This window comes from Panicum hallii, chromosome 6 (genome assembly GCF_002211085.1).
Source record: "Panicum hallii strain FIL2 chromosome 6, PHallii_v3.1, whole genome shotgun sequence".
Lineage (NCBI taxonomy): Eukaryota > Viridiplantae > Streptophyta > Magnoliopsida > Poales > Poaceae > Panicum > Panicum hallii.
In genome coordinates, this window is record NC_038047.1 from 24930707 (window position 1) to 24939543 (window position 8837).

Here is an 8837-nt window from a genome sequence, read left to right on the forward strand (position 1 = left end):
TGTCAGACCCGGGGCCACGGGACTGGGTACATAACGTAGTTTAAAGAGGTCTAAGAGATTAAGTCCGTCTTATCTCTTATTCATCTTGTTTATCTCTTATTTATTCCATTTAAATAGGAGATAAGGCTAACTGATACAGGGGGAATCTACTCGAGATATGTTCTGGTACGATTTCTTAGCTGGTGTTGGTTAGTATTTTTGTAACCCTGCCCTCTCGGATATATAAGGGAGGACAGGGACCCCTCTCAAAACACGATCTCCAGATCATTCTACACCAAAGGAATACAAACCACCATACAGGACGTAGGGTATTACGCACCTTGCGGCCCGAACCTATCTAAATCTTGTGTTCCTTGCACCTTCGAGTTCCTGATCTCGGCGTCTCGTCACCCAAAACTTACCACCTTGGGTATATCCCTCGGTGGGCAGCCGGTTAAACACCGACACCAACTGCTATGATGAGGGAGATGAGAAAAGAGATGAGGAGTGAAAGGTTACAAAAGGGGATTCACATGACAATTGATGACAATGTAAATAAGATGGGCAAGAAAATTAATAACGAAGGTAACATTTCTTGTTCTTCCAATTCTTTCTCTATTCTTGATGATGATTTTATTATTGAGAAAGCTGTTAAAATGGGGATTAATATGAAATCTGATGATTTTATGACTGTTAATATGCTTAAAGATATGGTAGCGGCTAGAAATGTCTTTAATATTAAACATCAAGAAAATTTGAAACAACCTATTATTAGTGATCATGATATCATTAGTAACGTTGATGATTGAAAGGACCTAGATGTCGACTAGAGGGGGAGTGAATAGTCAAAACTAAAAATTTACAACACTTAACAAATCTGTCAGTAATCTACGGAATATCCGGAACTTCTAGAGATTCCGCAGAATCTCTGGATACTCCGGAAATAATGCGGAAGCTACAAAATGACTATTCAAACATCGACCAAAAGTAGATCAAGCAATTTTCCACTGCTTATGGCCTTATTTCTACTGCTTTGCTCCGAGACCTGCAAACAAAACCTTTCTACCAAGTAGATCGAGAGTAAACCCTAGAATTCTAGCTCAAACCAAATAAAAACATCAAAAAATCACAAGAGATAAGCACACGAGCATAAGGATAAAAAATGTTTGCCCAAGTTCAATTCCTCTAGAGGAACCTAAGCCACCATTGAGGCACCTAAGAAGAACACTTTCTTCTTGAGCTATGAAGACTCCTCTTAGCGACCCCAAGGTCTAGCTAAGGTCACTTACTATGATGTTGAGGTTGTACAAACATCCTGGAGAACACCACAAGCTTGGGTCCTCGACGGGCAACACCTAACCGGCTAGGAGCTTGAAGCTCCAAGAGTAACAAACACGAAATCCACCATCTTGAGGAAGAACGAGGTGCTCAAGAGATGGGAAATCAGCTCACTAGCCCTCTCACTTGCTCTCCCTTCAATTTCCCTTCAATCCTCTCACCAAATCTCACTTGGAAGTCAAAGGAGTAGTGGAGAAGGCTCTTGAATGCTTAGGAATGGAGGCAGGTGAAAACTGGTTGGAGAGAGTAAATGTGGAGGGTGTATTTATACCCCTTCACCCAAAACAAGCCGTTGACAGGTTAAGTTCCGGAGACTCCGAACAACTATTGGGTATTTTAATGATCACAAACAAATCTGCAAGCGTATAGATACCATTGAAACTTTCACCCAAGAGTATTTCAGGGTATTGTATCCATTGAGGAAGGTGTGTATATTCTCTAAGGATTAGATTCATTCAAGGACACAGCATTGGCTGAGGAAAGGGGTAGAGAGGATTCCTAAGGCTTGGAATCAAAGATAAGATAGAACTGTCCAAATTGTTTACTTCGGGCTACTGGTTCTACTGGATAAAACCAAGTTTGCTCTAGTAATATGGCACTGGGATATACCCGAATGGGTAGGGTTACGCTGGACGGACAGTGATGTCACCATCTGCTGCCTACCTCATCCAACCATAGGATACATCACAACCAATAGGTAAAGTCTAGTCTAGACACCACGTCTATACTATCTTTTGCTAACTCTAACCTTAGCCTCAGAGTAGAGCACCCACTAAACAAGTGAACTATTGATCCAGTAAACAACTAAGGAACTAGAACTATTATTTAACTAAGAGACTAAAGCACAAAGGAAGTCACAAACACTTACTTTGATTGATAAGCATCCGTCGAGGTACAAGCTGAAGAAGATTGCTAACAACCCTGGCACATCCCCGACTTCCCCTCACTCTCTCCCTATTTTCTAAGCACTACCAAGGCAGCACTAAACCTCTAGAGTGAGCCTAAAGCTCAGCTATTGAAGTGAGAGCACAAGAGAGGGTGAGTTGTGTTGTGTGCCCTAATTCTACCCCCCCCCCTCATATTAATTGGGGTATCCAAGGGTGCTCCTACCATGCAAATAGCTAAAGCCTTGGAGAACCGACATTGGGGACCAATCAGGGAGCACCACGTGCAAGACGTAAGTTGGTGGCCTTAGCCCTTGTTCGACTGCCTGGCCAAGCCACCAACCGACTTCCCTCTTAGCTAAGAGGCTGGTAGGTGGGCCCCACATGCAGGCAAGTGTGCATTGGATGTTTTCATGGCAGTTTGGACTCGTTTGTGGGCCCCTTGATCCATGTGCTTGCCTCTGATTGGCCGGGAGCTCGTCACTTGCATTACGCTTGGTCTAATGGGCCCTTTGATCCATGTGAGGCTAGCAGCGCGTTCTGATTGGTCACTGTTTTGTGCCTTGGATTCAAAGGTGCGTTTTTCCTCCATTTCATCCCAAATTCACCTGCACACATATTTAGACCAACATCTATGGAATTCATTAGATAATATACCTATGTTAATGTTATCCCACTAATTTTATATGTATTATGAAGGAATTGATGCTCTAAAAGCCTCTAGGAGAGGCTGGCCAGCTTGCCACTGGCACGACACGTGTCCATCTTCATGTACAAGCTACATCAACCACCATACCCGCTTATAAGACAAGCTATGCAGCATGTACTGACCTTGAAGAGCTATAAATAGCTGCCATACCTCCACTCACAACACACCATCTTTGGAGAAGAAGAGTTCTTAGTCTTGTTACTCTACTTTAAGTGTAGAATAGGGAGAGTGTGAGGTGAGAGCTTCGGTGAGAGCCAAGCTAGGAGAGGAGCCGGGTTCCCTCGGTCCTACTCCAACTCTATGGCCATCTTGGAGGAATAAAGCTTCCTTAAGTAAGTTCCTCATTTATCTTCAGTATCTCGCTAGTTCTTCTCTTTACTTTCAGTAATTTATTTAGTCACTTTCTTTGATCTGCAGGATCCCCAGTCTGCGTAGGTAGCAATTTCTACCTATTTGAGTTTGCTCTCTGCCTAAGTACATGGTAGGATTAAATAACTTGATAGTTATAGGCATGGTGCCTAGGCATGGTTAGTTACCATGGGTTGTGTTCCACCCCACGGAACAGTGTGGTAGTCGGCAGGTAGTGATAGCCCTGTCCGTCCCTCATAGTCCACCACGTTCAGGTGCTTTCATATCAGTAGTTGAAGGTTGCTATTGGATTCCCCTCTCATCCGTTTCTGTAGTCCTTCCTCTTTTAGCCGCCTAAGCAGATCAAGTTAGTAAGTAGCAAGTTATCTGGGTAACGAGTCGGCTATCTGAAGTTAGATCCTCTACCCTCTTACCTCTTCTCCCCTAGTGGGTCCAATTAAATAGTTCTAGGTCTGGTCACGCTTACCATTCCTTGGATTTAATATCCCAGGTAAACTCCCTAGTGAAAGCTACATCGATATCCGTGCACTTGCGGATTAGTTTGTATAGGCTAAGGAGTGCCAAGAATCTTTCTAGCACCATTGCTAGGGAACGGTAGCAACACTAGTTTTAGAGCTTTTTTAGCTGTACACTCCACACATTTCCACAACCCAGATGGAGTTTTCTCATAGTTATCCGGCAGTTCCATCTCACGAGTACTTGGAACTATCTCCATCTTGCCACCCTATCCTATCTGATGGTTATGAGATCCGTCCCAGTCTCATAGCCATGCTTCGTGCACAATCCTTCTCTAGTAGAAAGGACAAGAGTCCCTAGTCTCACCTGCAGGAATTCGAGGAAAATTGCTCAATACTGACTATACCCAGTATGAATCAAAACAACCTACGGTAGAAGCTCTTCCTGTTCTCTCTAATGGGAGAAGCAAAAGTTTGGTACAACCGAAAGGTAGGGAGAGTTGAAGGAGATTGGATCAAACTGAAGGATGAGTTTTGCTTATTCTTCTTTCCTGTTACCAAAGTGATCCCGCTTCGTATTCAACTGCTTACATTCAAGCAAGGCGAAGAGTCACTTGGAGCAGTGTGGGCAAGATTTATGCTGATGGCAGATTCCGGGCCACCTCATGGTATTTCGGAAGAGATGCTAACGCATCACTTTGTTGGTGGACTTAATCCAGAGAGCGCACATTTTATGAATGTCGCCTCTCACGGATCCAACATGTTCAAGACAGTTGCTGAAGTAAGGGCCAAATTGGAGAAGGTCCTTGACAGTACTCAGTATACGGGAGTCTTTGACGATCCACCAAAGCCAACTGATCAGCCCGAAGAGAAATAGCAAGTTCACACCCTCTTAGCTGCATCCTCTCCACCTCCACCACACATAGAGGAAATCACTGAACCAAGCAAGTCCACAGATCATGAGCCACTCCTAGAAGATATGCCAATCTTTATCCCTAATCTCTTTACAGAAGAAGAGTATATGGAACTCAGCAATGTTTCAACCATGCCGAAGGAGCACACATGCATATGCTCAAGATCTAAGGCGTTCATTCCAGAAGCCACATCGCAGATTGAGGGTCTTACTGCTATTATGAGCAAGGAATGGACAGAGGAAGCGGAATCCAGCAGTAGCATCATACAGATCTACCGCGATTTCAGAATACTCCTCTGCACTATTCGGGACACTGAACCGCAAGAAATATTTTACGATCCGAAGGTCAGGGTGAATGTGATGTCCAAGATAATGGCAGATCACATTGCAACAGAAGAGCCCCTGAACTTCTCACATAAGCACCTGAAGTGGATCGACGGCCAAGTGGTAGAAAGTAAAGGAATCCTCCGTGTTACGTCCTTGAAGATGGGATGTAACAAAGTATTCTTGGAATCATCTACCCCATGCAAGACAGTGAGTGGGTCAGCCCAGTTCAAGTAGTTCCAAAGAAGGGAGGCATGAAAATAGTCCAAAATGAGAGAAATGATCTCATACCTCAGAGGACAGTTACTGGATGGCGGATGTGCATCGATTACTGGATGCTCAACAAGACTACCCAAAAAGATCACTTCCCTCTCCCCTTCATTGATGAGATGCTTGAACGGTTGGCAAAGCACTCATTCTTCTACTAACTTGATGGATATTCTGGTTATCATCAAATTCTCATTCATCTAGATGACCAGAGTAAGACTACCTTCACCTATCCCTACGGCACGTTCGCCTACCGGCGAACCTCATTTGGTCTTTGCAATGCACCTGCTTCATTTCAAAGGTGTATGATGGCGATCTTCTCCGACCTGATCGAGAATATCATGGAAGTTTTCATGGATGACTTCTCAGTCTATGGCAAGAGCTTTGAGGAGTGCCTTGAGAATTTGGACAAAGTTCTCAAGAGATGCCAAGAAACGCACTTAGTCCATAACTGGGAGAAGTGCCACTTCATGGTCAGAGAAGGGATTGTCCTCGGACATAGAGTGTCAGAAAAAGGGATAGAAGTGGATCGGGCAAAGATCGAGGTGATTGAACAATTGCCACCCTGACAAATGTCAAGGGAGTTAGAAGTTTTCTAGGGCACGCTGGATTTTATAGGAGATTCATCAAGGATTTCTCCCATATAGCCAGACCTTTGACAAGCCTTCTTGCCAAAGAAACCCCATTCAACTTCGATGAAGATTGCCTCATAGCCTTCTACACCCTAATGAAGGCACTCGTTTCTGCACCCGTCGTACAGCCTCTGGATTCGAATCTTCTATTTGAGGTCATGTGCGATGCAAGTGACTACGCCGTCGGTGCAGTGCTGGGTCGATGCAGAGATAAGCAGCATTATGCCACATCTATGCTAGTAAGACATTGACTGGACCTCAGCTGAACTATGCGACAACGCAGAAGGAACTTTTGGTAGTGGTATTCACCATAGACAAGTTCAGATCCTACATGGTTGGTGCTAAAGTGATAGTATACACGGATCATGCTGCACTAAATTACCTCTTGACCAAGAAGGATGCCAAGCCACGACTCATCCATTGGATTCGGCTCCTACAAGAGTTTGATTTGGAAATAAGAGATAAGGAAGGAGCAGAGAACTATGTGGCTGATTATCTCTCAAGAATGCAAGTGAAAGGATCAGATCTACCAATTGATGACTACTTGAGAGATGATACTCTTCTAAAGGTCACCACAGCTAGTCCATGGTATGCCAACTTAGTAAATTACATGGTGATAGTATATATACCACCAGAAGAAGATAGAAAGAAGTTGATTCACCTCTGCAGATATCATCTGTGGGATGACCCCTATCTATTCAAAGTCTATGCTGATGATTTACTCCACCACTGCATCCCGCTATGTGAGACCTGCAAGATTCTAGAGCATTGTCACTCCTCGCCATATGGAGGGCACTACAGAGCATTTCGTACCCATGCTAAAGTTTGCCAGAGTGGATCTTCTGGCCAAACATGTATGGAGATGCTAAAGGGTTTGTGCGGCAATGCCCAAGATGTCAAAAGCATGGGAACATCAACTCCAGAGACGCTATGCCACTGAAGCTTCAAGTAGAAATTTTTGACGTCTGGGGGATAGACTTTATGGGTCCTTTCCCTATGTTAGAGAAATGTGAGTACATCTTGGTGGTAGTGGACTATGTGTCCAAATGGGTTGAAGCACTTCCCTGCATTGTGGCCGACTAGAAGAACTCAAAGAGAATGTTCCAGGAAATCATGTTTCCTCGCTTTGGAGTTCATAGAGTTGTGATCAGTGATGGAGGCTCACACTGCATTGATAAGACATTCAGGAGTGTCTCAGCGAGTTGGGAGTAGATCATCGGATTGCAACTCCATACCATCCCCAGTCAAGTGGCCAAGCAGAGACTTCAAACAAACAAATCAAGATATTCTGCAAAAAATAGTAAATGCCATGGGGAAGGGATAGAAGAGCAAGTTACCCGAGGCACTGTGGGCTTATCGAACAGCTTTCAAGACACCGATAGGAATGACACCGTACCAACTCGTCTATGGCAAAACTTGCCATTTGCTAGTTGAACTTGAGTTCAAATCCCACCGGGCGATCAAGAGGTGGAACATGGATCTCCAATCAGCCGAAGTCAAAAGAGAAATTCAGTTGGATAAATTGGATGAATGGAGGGAGAAGGCCTACCGCAGCTCCAACCCTTCAAGGAGCGAACAAAAAGATGGCATGACAAGCGTATCAAGATCAAACACTTCAAGGCGGGACATAAGGTACTCTTTAACTCTCGCGTTTGTTTATTTGGTCATGGTACGCTTAGAAGTAAGTGGGAAGGGCCTTACTCAATAATTAATGCTGCCGATCATGGTGCTATAATCCTCCAGGATGATGACGGGAATATTTTCAAAGCAAATGGCCAGCGATTGAAAATATTCCTCGAGCCCGAAATACTGGAACTTGAGGAGATATACGTCTATGAGTTATCTGAGCTAGAGCCCTTGTCTATGGTCATAGTAGAACCTTAAATGTGTCGTATCCTAAGCTAGATTTATTTTCTTTTCTTCCCTTTCTTTTATTTCCCTTTGTAGCTTGTTGTGCACCCAAATACCAGAAGTAGAGGCAAAGAGGAGAATATTCCAGAAGACCGAGACCCACACCTAACAAGGTGGGGCCAGCCGGCCTCCCCCAGGCCGGCCGGCCTGGCCCCAAGATGTTTTTTGAAAATTCAAATTCGAACGCAGTCTTTCCGATCTCCTTTTCCAAAATCTGAAAGAATCGTGGAGGGGAGCGTTCTTTTAAATCGAAAGGTCGTGGCCTCTTCTTCCTCCAGAAACTCCTCACCCTCTTCAACCTCAAACCTTCTAAGCTTTTCGAGATCCTTGACCATGGCCGCTCAATCCACCCCCATGACACCAAAATTGGTCACCATGGCCAATGCCTCTCCCTCTGCACCTTCAAAATCCAATCAAAGTTGTGCCTCCTCAAGTAGCGTCCACATCATTGAGTCATTTGCAATGGCCGAGGCCTTTCCCTTGCTGCCTTCCAGCAAGAGGGGAGGACCTCAGGCTGGCAGGCCTGGGAGATGCCAGCCGGCCTCACCTCCACGTCGTTCACCTCTATCTCACGGGAGGTCCCCCACTAGGAGCCCAGGTGTGGGGGCCAATGTGCACACTCGCGCAAAGACGCCGACACGACCGACCATGGGGGTTTTATCCCCGAGGAAGATGACCGGCAAGCGCCTTGTGACATTCTCTTCGGGAGGGCGCGTTGCACAAGTCCCTGCCCTGCAGGTGGTAGAGCTAAAGTCATCAAAGTACACTCTCGCTAGCCCAAGCCTGCCACGCCATCGCATGTGTGGGTAGAAGGTGGGCATCAGGAAGGTCCTCTCGCCTCCTTTGGATCGAAAGGAGAGGGAGTCCATTGACTCCAACCCCGATTTGGTGCGGTGCACTCGTTCGCCACCACAAATGTCACACCTGGTTTAGAAAAGGGAACCGAATGCATCTCATATGTGCGCCAGGATCAAGTTCCACACATATGATAGACGTCACAAGTGTATACCCGAAACAATGCAATAACAAAACAGAGTATCATAGTACTTTATTACA